This window comes from Vulpes vulpes, chromosome 8 (genome assembly GCF_048418805.1).
Source record: "Vulpes vulpes isolate BD-2025 chromosome 8, VulVul3, whole genome shotgun sequence".
In the NCBI taxonomy this organism is placed as follows: domain Eukaryota; kingdom Metazoa; phylum Chordata; class Mammalia; order Carnivora; family Canidae; genus Vulpes; species Vulpes vulpes.
The window spans coordinates 22,673,451-22,694,761 of NC_132787.1; the positions used below are offsets into that span (position 1 = coordinate 22,673,451).

Here is a 21,311-nt window from a genome sequence, read left to right on the forward strand (position 1 = left end):
AGTTAAAAATTTATATTGTTTATAATTATTTGAACCAAAGGCCAGACTTTGTATTATATGCCAAAATGAAGTGTTTTTGTATAGTTAAATGTACATCAATGTTTTAGATATGGAACTAAAAATGATAAAACAAAGAAAGATTATTATTTTTTTGGAGCTTTACTAAGACAGTTCCAAGTTTCTAACTTGATCAATTTTCCAGTACAGATACATCGAGCATTTACATCTTTGAATACATATTATTTAATTATATATTGTGTGCTTTTCACTTTCTTTTTTATATTACATCTAGGACATTATATTGATTTTCTTGAAATCAGTGTAATTTACATATTTGTTACTTTAATTTCAGAATAGTAAGGGGGTAATACAAATCTTTATATGAGAGTATATCTTAGGTCTGATAAGGTTGAGAAACAGTGATCTGAATCATAGGACTACATTTCTTTCTTTACTTTTCAGTCTTTATAAGGAACATGTGAATAAACTTCCAAATATTGAAATTAAAACACAGGAATTATGAACTAAATTCTTTCCATTGATGCTTTTTAAAAGCAGTGATTCGGAAATAAGTACTATGAAGTATTCTGTATCCTTACATATGATTATAAATCTAGCACATTCCATCTACTTGTTCTCTACTTGATGAAGTCTTACTTGAGATATTCTACAACAGAGGCCAGCAAACCTTTTTCTGCAAAGGGTCGGGGGGTAGACAGTAGACAAGGCTTCAAGAGTGAGATGGTCTCTTTTGCAACTACTTAACTCTGCCAGTGTAGCACAAAAGCAGCCATAGATAATTCACAAGTGAATGAGTGTGCTGTGTTCCAATAAAATTTTATTTACAAAAGTAAATGACAAGCTGAATTTGACATACAGACCTAGTTTGCCAAACCCTTGATCTTCATGATTATCAGATCTTTCAGTTTCAGTGAATTGTCATTAGTGATGATGTTATTTTTCAGTCTAATAGCAAAGCATTTAAACATATTGAAATATTTGCCCACATTTTAGTGTTTGAGCCATGGTAAACATGGATTTTTTAAAATTTTGCTAAAGGTTCCTGTTCCTATTTGGTAGTTGGTTATTATGATTGATAAGCTAGGCTACTTTATACAAAGAAATAAATACACTACTGTTAATATCTTACTATTCTTGGTGATGGGATAACTCTACAAAAGCTGAGCCAAGTAGAGATTGTTCCATTAAGAAGAAATATAGAGAGAATGGAAAATATCTATAGTGGGCTCACCTAAAATAGAGGTCAAGGAAAATAATTTATGAGTAATGACTGAAGTTGTGATTCCTAAAGAAAAGAGAAAGCTTTTGAGGGCTTCCTATGAGTCATCACATATTTGAAGAATTAGCATGAAGAAGAATTAAACCAGGTTTAATGTTTTTTTGGGGTTTTTTTTTTTTGGTTTATTTTTTAGCTTTGAGATTTTAAAAAGAAAAGCTTTTTTTTTTAAAAAAATCACTTGATTAGAGGTTTACATATAAGGAGCATCATGGTTATGAGAATCAGCCTGTAAGTCTGAATTATTAGAATTTCCAACTTTAAAATATGTGGATTTGATAAACACTGATTTTTTAGCAAAATCAAAGAGATAACAGATTTGTATCTCAATGATATGCACAGAGCTATAAGGTTTTAAAGCAACTGATATTTTAATCTTTCAGTGCTATTATTAATGATACTAGAATATGACTTTTATTTCTGGTAATTTAGTTAGAGTTGGTTAAGCTCCAAACCTAACAGGGTTGACTAGCCTAATACATCACTCACAGGCTGGATTATACACACTCTTTATTCCCTGCAGCACAAGTATAGATGATAACTGTCAACTTTGCCCTTTGATAGATGTTATCTAATGTTTAAAATATTCCATGAAACCTTTTCCAGATCTCTCTTGGTAATTTCCCATTCAGAAACGTGATTTGCTTGGTACAGTGTTCTCAACTGGGTGCGATTTTACTCCCCAGGGGACATTTGGCAATGTCTACAGACATTTTTGCCTTCACAACTGGAGAATTCTATTGGCATCTAAGAAGTAGAGGTATAGGATGCAGTCTCCCACAATATTTATCCAACCCAAACCTTTAATAATGCTGAGATCGTCTGACATAGTATAAAATTTGGGAAACAGCCCTCAGGATTCCTTAAATCTATACCACCTCAATCCTTATTAATGAGATACTTCCTTCGTCTTCTTTATGGAGATATTTGAGAATGTAGCCTTTCCCTGATTATCTGAACCATGTATAATTATATTGGAATCATAAGGAAGTCATTGGTTGTCAGTATTTCTTCCCAGGTCAGTCATCCATTTGTTCATGAAACAATTAATGAACAGTTGATATGGGACGTAGGCTGACTATACAAAACTGAGTAAGAGAAGGTCTTAATCTAGATTACTGCTGGGCTATAAAGGCATGTTGTTGTAGTTCTCTATGACTTTTGTAATGTCTTGTTAAATGATAGCAACTCCTTGGGCTTCATAAAAAGCAAGCATAGACTTGTCATGAATTTTTGAAAGCTTTATTTGTATTGGCAAAAGGATGGGACAAGGTAGTTGACTTACAAAATATTCAGTTTTATGTTTTTGTTTAAGTAATCCATAGGCCAAAACTATTGAGGGACCACTGGTGAATGAAACCTCTTCTGGGCAGATGGATGCACTCAATGACTTTTTCTAAGTTTTTTTTTTTTCAAAACTATGAACATCATTATTCCAATAACGTATCGTCAGACAAAAATTTCAGGTAGGTTAGCACTAAAGCAAATTTGTGCTACTCCATATTTGAATTTGTTGATATATGTTCTCCATGGGTTCCGCTTTTACCTTTAATTTTTTGGAAACTAGGGCATGGACTGTATGTAGGCTTAATTTCCAAATATGTATTTTAAAATAATAGCTTTAAAAATATCAAATATTTTTCAACATCCAATATTATTAGAATATTTTATCATTCTGTTGAAGTGTGTTTTTGTTGTTATTGTTGTTTAAAACTATTTTCCTTCCTTGTGCTATTAAGTGAGAAAGTAAGAAAACACCTATAAAGAGACCAATCTATTTTTACTGTGTAATGATCCCCCTAGTGGATATGAGAAGCAGCTAGCTGTAGGATTTGCATAAGGAAGCAGGTAATTGTGGGTGAGACTTCTTTACTTGTTTCTCACTTTCAGAAGTGTTTCACAAGATCAGGACAGTCTTTACTATTTTAAATAAAGGAACTCCCAGTGATTAAATTGTCTTTTTAGAAATCCTTAATGAGGCAGAAAGCAGTAAAGGTGCATAATTCTTTAAAATTAGAAAAAGATGAATATCTTAAACAAAAGTTGGAGTGATGCTTTTGTAGTTTTTCAAAACACTAAGAAAAGAATTTTACCAATTATTTTGTGTTCTTTCATTTAAATTGGCTAGCTATTTTAAAGTAGTCATAATGCAACCTGGTGCTGCTATATATGTGGCCAGGAGTTAGTTATATTTTTAAAGTAAGAATAAGGAACATTGATGATATGGAAATTGATTACTTATGACAAAAATGCTGCTTGAAGCTATACCATAAAAATAAGATGTTTAAGACAACTATTTGTAGTAGATATAAAATAAAAATTTCAAAATAAAGGTTCCTTTTGATTGAGTAAAATGTTATTATAATATTAAGCCTATGGCTTTCAAATATGCTACTATTCAGAATATTCTAAACAGGACCAGGAGAATACAGATAAATGCCCTGTTAAGTGGAGAAAACTGAAAATATTGCTGGATCAAAGAGCTTTGCTCTGTTTGAGCGAAAATAAAATTAATGATGACCATGTAATGAACTTAATATTAATAGAACACTATATTGCCTAAGCGAACAGTGTTATTACTTCCTTTTTTTGAAAAATACCTTGCTGGCCCATGAAACTGCTACTGCTATGAGGAAAGTAACATGTAAGTAGGAAAAATAGCCTATTGCCTTATAAAGGGCTTAAACACTGGTAGAGGATAGTGTTTTGTTAAATAAAATGCATTTTACACATGCAGTACATCAGAAAGTCATGTTTGATAATATTTTCTGTTATTATGAAAATCTGTATAAAATATAAAATACATCCACATGCTATTTGTGTAAATACAACTGTGTTATTTATATGGCCATAATTAATGTGATTTTAAACTTTTTACATTTTTTTTTTACTTTGTAAAGATACATATAGAACAAATAACTAAAAGGTGACTTGTTAACAGAAGTCAATGATACAATGTGTGTGACATCACACAATAAATAACATATAACATCATTTGGGTAATGAGAAGTTTTACAAGTTTTGCTTGATTTATTGAAAAGTAAACCCCATTTTTTTCAGCAGTAAACATTCTTTGATGACAGTAATAATAATGCATGAATTGGATGAGGAAATAGGAAACGAGAAGATAAAAGGATAGAAAATCTATAATTAACAAAAAAACATACACAAACAATAATTAGTGTAAGTGAAATATATTTCTGCAGAATAAAAATGGAACAAAGTGAACAATGAAAATCATAGACAATTAGGGTGCATGTAGCTTGGATCATAGAAATGGTGAAAGGCAAAAGATAATGTAATACAACTTGTACAGAGAAACAATGGAAATCTGTTCAAAAGCTCTTTTAAAAGGCCTCTCCTTCACACATATCGTATTCTATTCAATCCCTTCATTAGCATGTTTTCTTTCATATTTCTAACTTAAGGGATGCCTGAGGAAAAGAAATACTCGACTTGATTTTAAAACTTTATTTGTAGTGCTGCCGCAGCACTTTTTTGAATAAGCCTATGTATTATATGGATTTACTTAAACATTCATTTGGCTTTGCTTTTGAGTGGACTGCTGGTCTAAATTGCCTGGTATTTAAATGTTACCATAGCGATGAGTAGTGGACACTGTCATCTTTCTCTTTTTAATTAAGGAACAGATGCAGGTGAAGCTGATCTTTCAGTGACCCTCTTTAGGCTGGCATCAACACATTGATTGTTTTCAATTCTTTTCTCTCTCCTGCAATCTTAGCTTTGTCCTTTCTTCATATCAAGGTCTTCATCCTCTTAGGTTAAAGATGCAGGAACTCCTTTTAAACCCTTCCTTTGGGAGCTTTATCTTAAAAGGAGTAAAACACACTTCCACTAAACACCAGTGAAACACTAATGCATTTTTTTTTTCCTCCAACAAGAATCCCTGGCTTTTTCCACTTTAAAATTCCATAATGTGTGAGTGGTAGTTTACTAAATTTTTTTAATAACTTATAAAGACCATAAATATTTCTACTCACACAACTTTTTCAAGGAAGACAAAATGCCCTTTCCCATTTAGTATATTTACCCACAAGGTATATTTGGAAGGTTTAAATGGTGTTATCAATACATTCGCTCTTTCTTGGGCTGTAATCTCCTAAACTGCACGGATACCGTGAGAAGTATTTATTGAGTAATTTACATGCATGGCACTGCTTTAGATGTTTTTCCAAATAAGAAGAGTTGGTGCCCCAAAGATGTTAACAGTTCTGTCATATATGAAGCAGACACTAATGAGTTTTTTTTTTTAACTTAGGCATAACCTGTTTTGGGTGCAAGAAACAAAATTTGCCTAGAGGAAATATAAAAGAGGAATAAGAGGTACTCAATAGTCCGAAATACAGTCAGAGTACCAGAGGGATAGCAGATAAAAATAAAATACTTGCTCTGATTTTCATTTCTTCTACTTAGGAATGTTAGTATTAATTCAATACTTTTAGGGTTTTTCTTCATCTCACCTCAACTTTTTTGGAAATTTTATCTTACTTGGTTTCTGTATTAGATTTCATTGGTAATGGAGACTAACCAAATCTATCATCTCTTTTAGAGTATTTCTGATTTATTTTATGCATGTTAATTAACAAGAATTCACTTTTCCTTGTGATTTTAAACCTTTTTGACTTTACTTGTCTTTATAATCTTTAGCCAATACATTTTGCATGAATTATTTCATATTTTACATTGCCTTGTTTACCTAGAGGCCAAATGTACTTGTGAATATTTTCCCAATAGAATACTCTATAAGTATGCACAGTTATATTTATATACACAGTTTCAAACATGAATGAGGAGATACTTCTTTTTTAAAATAAACTTTATTGAAGTTTAGCTTACATACAATTAACTGCATTTGTTTATAGTATATGATTCATTAAGTTTTGACATATATATCACGGCATCACTATTAGTCAAGTTACAGAGCATTTCCAAACCCCCCCCAAATTTGCTGACACCTTCTTGGTAGTCAGCCATTTCCTCTACTACTTCCTCTGATCTGATTTCTCTAGATTAGTTTGCTTTTTTATGGGATCTCAAACAAATGGAATCATCCAAGCATGTCCTCCTTTGTGTCTGCCTTTTTTGATCCAGCATGCTTTTGAGATTTATTACACTATGGTACTTATCAATTGTTCATTCCTTTGTATTATGAATTTTATTGGATAGATATATCACTTTTTTTTTGTCCATTCCTCTGATGATGAACATTGAGTCATTTTCATTTTTTGACTATTCTGAATAAAGATGTCTGACTGTTTGTGTCTAGTCTTCATCTAGTCACATATTTCTTTCTTCTTGGGCAATTATCTAGGAAGAGGATGCTGAGTCGTATGGTCAGTGTGTGTATAGCTTAGTAAAAGACCTGGCAAACAGTATTCTAAAGTAGATGCCATATTTTTATATCCCCACCAGCAGTTGGTTCATATCCTCACCAACACTCAGCATTGTTAGTCTTTTAACAGTTTTAGTCATTTCAATAGATATGAAGTAGTATCTCATTGTGCTTTAAATTTGTATTCCTCTGATGATAATGAAATTGTCTTTTTGTGTGTTAGCTGGCCATTCCTTTTATTAAATGAAAAAAAATAATCTTTTTTGTATGAAAAAATCTGTTCAATGTTTTGCCCCTTATAATCAAATTGTTTAACTATTGAATTATAAGAGGTGTTATCCTTTTTCTGCATAGAAGTTGTCAGATAGATATATTACAAATATATTACCCCATTCTTTTGCTTGCCTTTCATTTTTAACCTTTTTGACTTGAAGTGCAAATATTTGTGATTTTTACAAAATCACACTTGAAGTGCAAATATTTGTGATTTTTACAAAATCAAACATATTTTTTATTTTATAGTTTGTACTTTTTATGCCTAATTTGAGAAATCTTTGCCTTTCCCAAGGGCAAAGGTTTGCTTCTTTTTTTAAAACACTTTTAAGATTAAGAAGTAAGTAGTAGTATGTTAGACTAATCTCTTCTTACTGAGGGAAGATTTTCTCAAGTATTAGGGAAAAGAATGAGAAATGATTTCCTAAATTGTGAAAAAGGGAGGTAATTATTGAATTGGTTATGATTATACTAAAGCTGCTTTCTGTCTGTATTGTCTGTGAGAAAATTTGTCCTGAATGCTTTCCCTATCAGAAAATGCTCTTTAACATACTCTGAATATAGTTACATTAAGTGATTAACTCATTGGCAAGAAGAATTTATTGCTAGAATTGAGGAAATATTTTATAATCTTTACATGCAAATTGAATTATATCAAATATATATTTTATGTAGTTGTATTATATTTCACCAAATCTTTAGTTTATTGGTTACGAATTTGTTATGGTTCCATCTAAATATTTTAAAAAGCAAAATGAGTTTCATTCATTTATTTATTTTTCCCAACAAGAGTACTTAGAAGAAAAAATTGATAATATAAAGTTTAAATAAATGTGTTTTAGGGACAAATTCATCTTTGACATGACAAATAAGAGAAGATATAACCACTGAAATTTATCAGCTAACAATATAACTGACATTATCAGAAGGACCAAAATAATGGCTGTCTTCATTCTTCAGTGAATAATATATTGTGTTTCTTTTTCTTAGTAGTATTATTTCCTTCCAGAGACTTATAGATTATTTGAAGTGGTGATCTGAACTACTCAAAATAACCAGTCACCTCTGCCAGGTCTATACAGGGAATGAGTGAAACAAGAGCTGCCTGAGACTATTTACTGATGAGCAAAGCCCTTGGTTATGTGGCTGTCCTAGAATAGTGCAATTGAACATGAAACCCAAATGTTGTGTTGGGACACAATATTGCATTCAAGACAGGCTGGTGCTGTGACTTATCCTGAGCTCATCTGCAAAGATCACCTTCAGTGGAGTCATTTGTGAAAGGGTTACTCTTCCTAGTGCTGCTCACTGGTCTATGTTGATGGGATATCAGACGGCACACATTGCATCATCATGAGCTGTGAGTAAATAGTTATTTGTAGTGACATCGTATCAAGAATGATATTTATGATGTCAGTAATCCTTCTCTATGTGTCTTAGATACTATAAGTTATTTAATTTCTCTAAAAATAATTATTTTAATGGAAAGTTTTCAGAGGTTGTTTAAAATAAAACTATGAACTCTCTGGATTACATGTTCTCTTAAAGAAGTGCCTTGGGTTTCCCAGAAGTGATCTCTGGGTTATGAAAGTATCCTTTCCAGTGAGAAATTGTGGGTTTTTTTCTTTTTTGCCTTTGGATCAATAAAATCTATAGATGATGTTACTTACTGCTTAAAATAAATAAGCAATTGAAGAAACAGTAGTCATTTCAGTATAAAATTTGTGAAATTATTTTATTGTGATAATCTTTTCTAATTTCTGTATTTCCCAACACATTAGATTTTCACTTCCACTGAAACATTCTTTCATTCAAATAAATTTCCCTGTGTATAGTCACGATGAGCAACCAATAGCATAGGTAAAATTTTTCCCCTATATATATCACAATACATGTGAAATTATAATATTTTAAAAATAGATTCAAAATTTGTTTACAAAATAGAGATTTGAAACTTCCTTGTACTCTCCGAGTTTATTCTAGAAAAACATAGAAAAAAATGCCCTTTCCCATTTAGTATATTTACCCACAAGGTATATTGGAAGGTTTAAATGGTTTAGAATAGTTTCATTCCTTTCAGCTTTAAGTCTCCAAGACTTTCCTTAATGATTTTCTCTCATCAGAAGACACATACGCTGGCCAGGAAGGAAAACATTGGCATTGTTTTTCAGGAAGAAGATTGTGTTATTAATGAGCTACAATAAGCTCATATCTCCACTACATCTTGCACATAATTTTTTATCCCATATTTAAGAAATACTACCCAAATCACCAGTCAGAGCCTAACTTAGATACAGAATATTGACTTGTTTGTATGTTATATAAAGATCCATGAACAATTCTTTCACAGGTTAGACTATTTTATAATGCTTTTATACTTTATTCTTTTCAGTTCAATTGAAAATTAAGGTAGTGATATCAAGGGCGAAGTATCCCTTGAAGGTATTTGAGTTCCTGATAATTTACAAAATGTAACACAAAGATTTTAGTGTTTTCTCAAAGAAAAAAAATGGCTGCATAGATAACATCAACAATTTACTCCTAATGTTTCCTAATTTATTCTTGTATATGAACTTCTTGTACAACTTATAACAATTAGAGGCACACTTTAATTTGCTTTGCAATTTGAACTTTGCAATAACAGTGTGTTTCTATTATGGGTCCTCAGGAAGACTCTTGGGTTCGACCCGAGATTGTCCTTCTTCACATCCTCACCCTTCCTATGTTAGCAAGGCCTATTAGTCAGGGATTTCATTTTACCACCTCAAAACTGCTAAGGCAACCTTGTCATCGTAATTTTCACACTCTTTCTTTTTCTTTGTTCTATATGTCAGTGAAATCTTATCTCCACAGTCTTCTGTCATAGGTTAATAGCTTGGAACAAAGTTCAATTAGAGTCTCTAACATAATAAAACAAAATGCACAGATGAAAAAATCAGTAGCCACTGCTCTTCCCTGTACTTGATTTAACTGCTGTTTGTTGAATTTTGCCCATTAGTGAAACTGAATTAGTGGATTTGATGGGAAATGTAAAATGTGTGCATTCACATGGATTTGGGTGACCTCAAAGCAACTGTGCTGTTCTAGAAGATGTTCCAATGACTTTGTAATACTCTGGAAAAGTTCTTAATATAGATTTTGTTCTCTTACTGATGTGGCATTTAATTGTATTGTTAAACCCAAAACACTAAATAATGCATGGATATTTAACATCTGAACAGTACCTTAACATTTTTAAGCTTTTTGCAAAGAAATATTGGTTCATTTCCATATACTGCATTTATTCAATTAAAGTAACCTTTGCTAACAGATTAAAGCCATGGGTCATTGTCTTATTCTACTCATGCTGCTGTCAGTTCAAGGTCATCTGGAAATTATATAGCAGAGAAATTTTCCAAAGAAATAAATATTATTAGTGCAAATTTACTAGCTAGATTATTTGAGAAGAAATATATTGACACCATTGAACATTTTCAACAATCCCACTGCCATCACTTTCTCTTCTTCTACTCAATGAGCTGTTAAAAGACACAATTTGTTGTACTATGTAGCTAACAAGAAATAAATAACATGTAGCAGGTGCTACACAGGAAGGCACTGAGTGTTATTGTACTAACTGTGCCTGACTAATTCTAGCCAAAACAACAATTCTGTATTCAGTAAAGAAGAACAGATAATTTAATGGATATCTGGAGCCTAGTTGTTTGTAATGTCAGGGTTATACTTGAAAAACAGAACCAAGTGAGAGACATTGGCTAGAGGAAATCCTCTGCTACAGAGCTGTGTACAAATTCATAAGAATCCAATCCAATGGAAGGTAATGGCACCACAGATGATTTAAACTATTGAGTAATCCAAATCTTTTTCTATATATTTTTAAAAAGAACTATGTGATTATTTTGGCATGGATCTACCCTATACGCCTACTTCTTTTAGCTTAACGTTAAAAGTAGCTTGCATTCTCTGAGTACATCATATCAATTTATGCTAAAGTGAGGAGAAAGCTGGAAATAACATTTTGACATTCATAGTCTGCAGAGAAGATAGAGATTTTGAATGATGTACATATTTGTTTTATCTCTCCTACTGATAAGTCAGTATCTATTTTTCTGATCATTTTGTTTTCCAATGATTACTAATTATTACAGTAGCACTTATTATATGTTAAAAACTCTGGACAGAACAAAATGTAAGTCAAATGAGATCTTGGTCTGGCAACTGTGTTCTACTGGTGGCAGTAGACAATTGTTAAGTTAAAAAATTGTTAAGTAATTATAAACTGAAATGAGTGTTAGTGCTTAAGAAAATAAAGAGTGAGCACACACTTAGAGCTTCTAGAGGAAGGTTTTCTTTGAGATTTGAGCTGAAGGATGAGAACAGGTCATAAGAATTGCAGAGGACAGTTTTCCACATTTGGGACAGCAAGTGAGCTATCTTGAGGATGAGTGCAATGTGCCAAGTTCAAGGAGCAGGAAGAAAGCTGGTGTGGTTGGAGCATCACAACTGGTGTGGAGCATACTTTTAGAAGATAAAATTGGAGAGGTGGGCAAGAGCCAGACCTTTCCTTCTCATAGGAACATGGCTCCTGGTTACTACTACCCTTGGTCAATATTAGTTCAGAAGCTGGGCAAATCTTTCTCTCCGGGGACAAAGGGCTGTAAGAGGCTGGAGAAGGTGAGACCTAAGAGTTTAAGACAAATAAACTATATAATTTCTGGGAAGAAAAGTTACTTTACTAAAGGTAATTTTGCTTTTGTTCTCACATTTTTAGATTCCTTTTGATGTCCAAAAAGAACATGTAGCTTATCAAAGCAGTTGAAGCATTCAAATCCATTTAAGCACTGTGACCATTTCTCAAAACTTTCCTTGTTAATAAGTCCTGTAATTTATGGATAGAGCCAGCCCATCAGGGGGTGAATGGACTCAGTAAAGGGATCAAATTGATACCAATGTCTCAAGCAGTGAAACTTGTGTATGTTTTTGTGACTGTGTTTGTGTGCATGAATGGTTTTGTTAAGTAGTATCCTAAAGTAAATATTTCCAAAGCAGTCTTACCTCTGCAAATTAGGATAAGACTAAAAATAGAAGATTGGCATTGGAAACTCTAGGAGCAGGAAATTTATAATAGAGGATTCATGCTGAAAAGTACTAAAGTAGATATTAATAGACCTGAGTGGTTAAATGAGGAGGCAAGCACTAACATTTTTTTTAGTTAAGCTCTACCTGTAACCAATTGTTAGTAACAAAGGGTTTGTAATGACTTGCAAAAGTTGTTGACCCCTACTTATTTCCATTAATTATCTTACCACTTAAGTGACTAAAATTGATGGAAAGGAAAATAATGAAGTAAATTATCATAGGTGTGACAGAATATTATAGATTCTCAGAACTCAGTTCTCTGTAAATACTCAGAACTCCTCTAAAAGTAGAGCAAGAGTTGATTGAAATACCAATATGCTTAAAAGTTTAAATAGCAATAATATGAAATGGATTACAGAGTGGACTTTAAATTTAAAAAAAGATGCAGTGAAATGAGACTTCTGTCATGTTGCATTAAAAATAATGCAATAATGAAAGTCGCCAGTTTATTCCGGGATGTACATCAAGTGACAGTGTGATAGTAGTGTATATATCATGAAGATAAAACATTTGGGTACCAATCATATAAAGAGAGAAGACTGTTCACATTCCTCACTTGCTTACTTGCTGATTTAGCTTCTGAAAAGCTAATATTAGTGCTGCACGACTGGATATTTACATACAAAATAAGGCAAAATCTTTTTTGCAGAATTGATCTTTAACTAACACTGTATGCAAATATTAACTCCCAATGAATCAAATATCTAAATATAAGGGCTAAAAAACTATAAAAATACTAGAAGAAAACATATGGTTAAAACTTTATGAAAATGATTTGGGCAGTGGTTTCTTAGATGTGACACCAAAAAGGACAAGCAACAAAATAAAAAATAGATAAAGTGGGCTTCATCAAAATTAAAAACTTTTGTGCATTAAAGGACATTATCAAGAGAGTGAGGCCATAGCCAACAGAATGGGAAAAAACATTTGCAAATTGTGTAGGGTAAGAGTCTAGACTTACCTAGACTATATAAAGACTATATAAAGAACTCATAACTCAACAGAAAAAGTACAGACAACTCAATTTAAAAAGTAAGCAAAAGACTTGTGTAAACATTTTTGCAAATAATATATACAAATGTCAAATAAGTACATGAAAAGATGCTCAATGTCATGTCATTAGGGAAATACAAATCAAAACCACAATGAGATACAACTTTATATCCACCAGGATGGTTGTAATAACAATAATTTTAAAAAATAAGAAGTGTTAGTAAGGATATGGAGAAATTGGAACACTCATACATTGCTGATTGGAATGTGAAATGGTGTAGCCACTATGGATAGTAGTTTGGCATTTTCTCAAAAAGTTAAAGTTACTGCATGACCTAGCAATTTAATTCATAGATATGTATCCAACAGAAATGAAAACATATGTCCCCACAGAAACTTTTACACAAATGTGTAAATGTATATAGCAGCATTATTCATAATAGCTAAAAGATGGAAACAACCCAAATGTCCATCATTAGATGAATGGAAAAATAAAATGTATTATGTATACACAATGAAATATTATTTAGCCATGAAAAAGTAGGGAATTTTCACATCTGCTACAAGATGGATGCACTTAAAAGACATTATGTTAAGTGAAATAAGCCATTCATAAAAAGACAAACATTGTATGATCCCACATATATGAAGTGCCTAGAGTAGTCACATTTGTAGAGACAACAGATAGAATGGTGAGGGAGCCCAGGGGGAGGGCAAAGGAGGAGTGTCTGCTTGATGGGTGCAGGATTTCATTTTGGGATGATGGAAATTTTGGGGAACTGATAGAAACTGTGGTGCATAACATTGTGAATGTACAGTTGATTCTTGAACAATACAGGTTTGAAATCCTTGGGTCAAATCATTCTAGCTTCCAAGATTGGATGGGAGATTGGGAGCGTTCTGGCTGGTATGGCTCTAGACCACATTTTCTTTTTTTTAACTTTATTTATTATAAGAATACAGTATACAATACATACAATGTACTAGACACATGTGAATCAACTATTGGTGTTATTGTTAAGACTTCTGGTCAACAGTAGGCTATTATTAGTAAAGTTTTGGGGGAGTTCAAAGTTATATGTGGATTTTCTACTGTGAGAGGAGATGGAATCCCTAACCCTTGTATTGTTCAAGGCTCAACTGTATTAAAAGCCACTGAACTACACACTTTGAAATGGTTAAAATGGTGAATTTTACATTATGTGTATTTTACCACATAGACCCAATGATAACAGTTAAGAATGAAAAGAATTGATCCTTGAGCTTAATTCTAATCAGCAAGAAGGAACTGTTTTGGCTAAGAGGTTGACTAAGGTAATCTTAGAATTCAGTGTTAGATTTTAAGAAGGAGGAGTCTAAAGGAATGAGTTCTATTTAAAAAGTTATTTTGGGAACGCCTGGGTGGCTCAGCGGTTGAGCATCTGCCTTTGGCTCAGGGCATGATCCTGGAGTTCCAGGATCGAGTCCCACATCAGGCTCCCTGCAAGGAGCCTGCTTCTTCCTCTGCCTGTGTCTCTGCCTTCTCTCTGTGTCTCTCATGAATAAATAAATAAAATTTAAAAAAATAAAAAAGCTATTTTTGACAGTACAGTCAAAGAGACCCTAGTGCAGAAGAAAAGGAAGAGGTATCAGAAGTCCTTTGTCAGGGAACCTGAAATCTAGACTTGGTTCAAATTTGAAAAAACAAAAACAAAAACAAAAACTAAGGAGAGGGCAAGCCAGTGGAGAAAGTTCCCCAACATTATATGGGTGAGAAAAAAGGAGTTTAATTACTTGAGAAAGATAATATTATATTGACAGAGTTAAGAAAGAAAACAGACTATACAAATTCTATTTAATTTAACTGTAAAATCCAGTAATTTGTAGTTGTCTTTTTTTTTTTCCTTTCTTCTGCTTTTTGGAAGCCTATTTTTCCTGGAATAATCAAGAAGTCTCTCTCTTTCTCTCTGTCTCATGTCTCTCTCACACACAATCTCTGTGTGAATGTATGTATATATGTGCATGCATGTGCACATGTGTTTTTGTGAGTGAAAGATGAGATGGTGAGTGATGAAGAGGATTTGTAATGCATAGCCTTTTCATCCAGACTATCACCAACCATTCCCAAAGGGAAGAGGTACTTGTAAATGATTTACTTGGGGAAACAAAAGAAAGGAGGAAGTAGCTAAGACAATTTTGAAGAGGCACAGATTTGGGGATGACTTTCTCTAAAACTTCATTATTTATTATAAAGCCAAAAAATTAGTATGAAATTTGCTTTAAGTCCATCATATAAAACAGAGAGGGGGAGACTTGAGAGTCTAGAAATAGTTAAATTCATATATAAAAGCATCATACTTGACCATGGTGGCATTAAAAATTGGTAGGGAAAGTATGGCTCTTCAGTACATGGTACAAGGACAATTGGTTATCCATATGGAAAAAAGTAAAATTAGATCCTGGTGACAGAATAAATTCCAGGTGGCTTAAAAATCTGGAAGTGCAAAGCAAAACTTCAAAAATTCTACAGTTAAAAACTGGAGTATTTTTATGACCTCAAGTCAGGGAAGGATTCCATAAAGGAAAAGACTAGTAAGTTTTGCCTTATTGAAAGTGCATTTTCAGTACATCAACAGGGATCATTAAGAAACAAAACAAAAGAATAAACCACTAACAGGAGATATTGGAAAACCTATAGCCACCAAACAGCAAGCATTTAGAACTTTAGCAGTAGAAAAAAAGACAAACAAACTAATAAAAAAAGGGCAACAAGAACAAACAGGCATTTTACAGAAGAAGAAACATAAGTGCCCAATAAAATTATCTACAACTTCACTAGTTATGATAGAAATTCAAAGTAAAGTAACATAGCTCTTCAAACCCATTAGATTGAGGAAAATAAATGACAATATCGGTATTGAAGGGTGAAGAACAGTGAGAGCTCTCCTACAATTTTAGTGGCAGTGGAAATTAGTACAGTCATTTTAGAGAGCAATTTGGCAATATTTGATTGGAAGCAAATGAACAACTGAAATATTTCCAACAGACAAAAAATATAAGATTTATTCATATAAGAGTTAAAATGAATGAACTAGAATGACAAGTAACAATACTGATAAATATGAAAATGTTATATTCTTTTGATATAATGAGTCCTTTTTGAATAAAATGGAGAAAGGCTACTTTGAAGGTGTTGATCATGGATCACACAGTTTGGTGAAATTTTAACTGATTGGCCATAACCATGAAGTATTGATTAATGGATTGGTTAATGAAGGTGTATCCATTAACTTTCTTGATAATTAACAAACCACCTCAAAACTCAGTGACTTTAAACAGCCACCATTTTATTTAGCTCATGATTTTGCGGGTTGTCTAGAATGACTGAGACTACTTGGCCAGTTGAGGCCTCTCACCATGTGGTCTTACATCTTCTAGTAGATTAGCCTAGGCTGCATGTGCCAATATCTGGGTTTCAAAAACCAGCAAGAGTGGACACATCCCAAAGCACAAGTACTTTCTTGGACCACTGCTAATGTTTGATTAAGGGTTGGGGAAATAAACATTTCCACTTAATAGGAGGGGCTGTAAAGTAACATTGTGAAAGGGTATTCATATAGATAAAGGAAAATATTTGTGGACATTTTTACAGTCAATTACAGGTATCTTTACACAGGTATCTTGCCTTGGTCTATGAAACTTTTATATCAGTTCCTTGGATAATGGTCCTTAACTTAGGGTTAGCTCAAGATGCCGCTTTTAGTAGAATGGTTTTACCCCCAATTTTAGTACAAGGACCATTAGATCTAACCAGTTTCTGCCAGAAGAATCTTTAGGTTTTCTGGGCCTGACCATCTCTAAAGTGGTATGATTTACTGGGGAGGCAGACTACCTCAAGGGATGCCACATGGTTCAGCCTGTAAAAGTTAGAACAGATATCACTTCCCAGGACTGGATAAGAAGTATGATATTCTGCGTGTCAAATAATGTATAGACCCTGTTGGGGAGAGAGTTCTCCTTGGTGGAGTCATTAAAGTAAATCCAATGAAATAAAATCAGTAGCATTAGCCTAGGCCTTGAAAATAAATTGTTTTTCATTAGAGAAGTATTCTTCCCCTGAAATAGCAGAGAGGGAAGAGAATGAATAGGAGAAATTTTGCCACACCCACTTTCCTGTAACCTTGAGAACTTTCCTCTGGAATAGGGATGGGATGAAAACCTATGCCCTTGAAGTCAAATGGACTTTGCTTCTTCTATGGCGCCAACGTTCTAGGTGGACTTTGGTTGAAAGTATGCAGCTGTATCCTGCTAAGCAGAACCACCTTAGCTTCTAACTGATAAAAGATATTGGGAGTTGGGGGAGGGGAGGGGAATTGAAGAGGGATAGGGGCCCCCAGGGAGGGAGCAGACAAGGAAAGGATATGCCAAAACCTTAATAGTTACCATCCATTTGGTAGCTGAGCTACGAGTCATTAATGTTTTCTTCTTTATGTTTTATGAAGTTTTCAATAGCTATAATGAGCATATATCATATTAAAAATCAGGGGGAAAAGAAACTTTCACAGAGACAGGATTTAATTTGGGCCAGATACTGTACATTATTCGCATTTATACCTCATACCCATTTTAATCCTATATAGGTGCCACTCTAAATGTTTATTGAATGCATGTTAAAATTATAGGGAGTTCCGTTTGGCTCAGTCTGAGAAAGAATTTTCTAGGATGTAAAGTAGTTCAAAAATGCAGTGCTCTGTCAAGCAGTAAATGCCATCCCGGAAAGCACCCAGACAGAGGCTGGATTAAACAAGCAATACCTTGGAAAGAGTTAATAGTCTGATTGCAGATTTCAGGTAAGGCATCATGGGGGATCTTGCATTAAATAGATGAGTAGAATTTCAGTAGGTAAAAAAGGAGGGGGTTGGTGGAAATGAAAGAATAGTTTTTAAAAAATGACTAGATGACTCCAAAAGCCCCCACCTAACTAAGATTTCCATATATCACAGCTTGAAAGATTGGATTCTTTTAAATAAAAATTCTGTAGTTTCGATCTTAGCATGGATTTCCTTTATGCTAGCAAATCGTTTCTGCCATTTGCCTCTATCATCGCATTATTGGACTGTTTTTAATAAATTTATTATATGATAGTATCCCCTGTTCACTTTGTACCTCTTCTTTTTTAAGAATATTTAATTTATATTTTCTACTTTTAGAAACTTCTCAAATGTCAAATTTTGCCGTTGGTTTTATGTAGAAAGACACCACTGATACAATGTATGACAATATGTCATTCATAATTTTGTTATGATATAGAATTATATTACATTCATATTCTATATTCCTTTTATTGTGTGTGAGCTTAAATGCAAGACCTGTGATATTTAAGAAACATCAATACCTACTGTGTATTCCTTTGAGAAGTCGAGCATGTCTGAAATATTGTGATTTCTTGTCAGGCAATGTCACAAAGCCAGTTTATTTTTTGAATTGGTGAACAAAGAGCCAAACTTAAGAATGCTCTTGGGCTTTGTTCTTCAAAAGTTGTTCTGAATGACAATTAAAGAAAGTAAAGAAAATATAGCAGCAGAACTCTTGCTCACTGGAATGTTTTTCAGGTTTTTCCATAAGGTGTCGACAGTTCTCTGTCAACTCGTAGGCTTGAAAAACAAAAAGCAGTCGTTTTTGTCAGGTGTTCAGCAGCATCCCTCCCCAAATCCTCCCAAGTGCACAGAGCTCTAGTTCAGATATTTCAGTGTTATGTAATTTAGTGTGTCTCTAAATGTCATTCCCTACTATCTCATGATTTGCTTTCAGATTGGATGCCTACAGCTTACCGCCAATTACCCTGAAGTGCTTAAGGCACATATCTTGCTGTGTCTGACATTGAGAGTATATTGGTAAAATTAAGCTGTTAACAAAAATAACTTTTTCACTAACTTTTATAGTAAAAGATGCAGGAATTTTGGATATATTTTAATCAAATATTCCCATTTATTCGTATATTTGTCCAATATTTTGATTTTTTTTCACTGAGGGAGCTCCTTGACCATATAGTTACTGTCTTATTTCTGTACCTTTGTTAGAGATAATCATATTGATATATACTTTTATTGTCTCACTTATTGGCATTGTATTTGTTTCTTCTGCTCTTGGGGTGTTTTAGTCAGTGTTATTTGACCAAACAGTAAGAAAGAACACTTTATAATTCCAGAAGTGCTCTTGATGGTCATATAGAAATGTCAACGAACGTGAGTTCATGCTTTCTTTCTGTTAACCAGTTATCATACCCAAGTGAGGTAAATAATTACTTTTACTAAATTTCAAATTAGGGTTTTGGAAAAGACACTTGCAAATGACAGATTTGCTGTTTCCTTCAAAATCAAGATGTAAGTAAATAAAAAGTACATGAAAATAAGACTTTTAATAACACATTTTTAAAATAATAGGCAATCTCCATTTTATGGTAATTTCTTCAATTTATGGTGATTTTTAAATCACATATTATGATTCTGTTAATCATCTAAAATATTTAGTTTTTAAATGTCAATTTTGGGCATGCTGATTGTCTATCCTTAAATTGTTCTACTTGCTTTTATGTATCAATTTCTTTCACTGAAGGAAAAAATACCTATATGCTTTCCATTTCCTATGTAATAGAGGTGGTATAACTGTAAAAAGCCATTATAACTACTTTATATAAGCTCTTTTATTATACCAAACACTTGTAGAGAGCCAACTAACTTTACAGAAATGAAGAAGGAAATATAGTAGCTGAGAATCTCCACATTCAGAATACATCTTCCATTTACTTTAACTATTCAGGTCTCATCTTAAAGAATTTCTTATAGGAATCTCTATGGCAATCTGGTGTTTAGACCAGAGAGGAAAGCACATAAGGCATGGGCATTTTACCAGTCTTTCTGCTCTTTGTCATATGCTGTTTGGTTATCACCTAGAGGGTACTTCTGTGCCTCAATTTCCCACATTTATCAAAGATGACAATATAGCTCTGTAAGATATACATTTTAAAAATTAACAAAAATTAAATTTCTATTTGGTTAAATTTTTTTATGATCATATATAAGTTCCTAATATTCATATATAAATATAAAACCTAAAGCTCATTCTTTAGAATGGCAGGGCATTAAAATATTCATGCCAGTTTTTCCAATATATCAATTTATGGGACTAGATCTGGCAAAGCTATCATTTGTAATGATGACTGGAATGCAGATGGGTTTTAGTGACTGTATATAGAAACTGGGGGGAAGGGAGTAGCAATCGTTCTTTGTTTTTTAGGATGAAGCAGAAAAATCTGCTCTCTCTTATATATGGAGGAATTTGTTAAAAGCAAGAGCTAAAATAAGGAATTATTGATCAGCTTGCAATTACATTTCTTTTATCTTACCTCTTCACTAATATTTTTATTCTCTGAAAATATATAGATATTTTTACACAGATATATTACTGACTTTTGGATGGGCACCAGTCATTTTCATTTGCAACCAGTATATTACTGGTGTTATCTAAATACTCTTTAACGAGTCATCAGCAAATTTATTATGAATATCTCAGGCATACTTTTGTTACATTCTTAAGTAAATTGGAAATGATTCTCAACCATAGGATACCTATCTATGGGGTGAGATTCAGAAGGCCGAGTGAACAAGGCATTTTTAAAATACTTCTCTTTTATGTCCCTTATTAAGATTACTGCTATAATGGACTACAGTTGTTGATAGGATTGTCTAATATTTCTCAAATGTGTTGAGATGGAAAAGTTTGCAAATGATTCACTGATATAGGGAATAAAATGATGTTTTACCAATGTAAGAATCTATAGCCATCTTAGAGTGAAAACAGCAAATCATCTGAACTGGTGGTGATTAGAAGGTGGATAGATAGAGGGAAGACTAAAATTAGCCTGTAGTGTTTAATACATCATTCAAAATATCTTAATTAATATTAGATTGCCAGATTAATCACTTACATTCAAGTAATCAAATCCATATGTGCGTGCCTCTGCCTCCTCTCGGTGGTTCCCCTGTTCACCAAATAGTATTTTATTGTCTCTTCCAGATTCGGCATATGCAGGGAAATGTTTGATAGTTCAGTGTCTATGCAAACCTCACCAAGACAGCTTTTAGTAGCAAAACTGTGATACTATACTGTTCTTATATTAATGAAAGAACTTATCCTATTATATAAATGATAACAATAAACAATTGCTAAAACAGCTTCTCCAGAGCTCATAATTACAGGGAACAGGGGGAAGTTCAG

General features: G+C 33.0%; 1 protein-coding gene across 32 annotated transcripts in view; it reads left to right on the top strand.

The window, feature by feature from the left end:
* The window catches only part of SOX5 (SRY-box transcription factor 5), a 995,306-nt gene that overhangs the window by 435,768 nt on the left and 538,227 nt on the right, over positions 1–21,311 (top strand). The gene's annotated exons all lie outside the window — the stretch shown is intronic.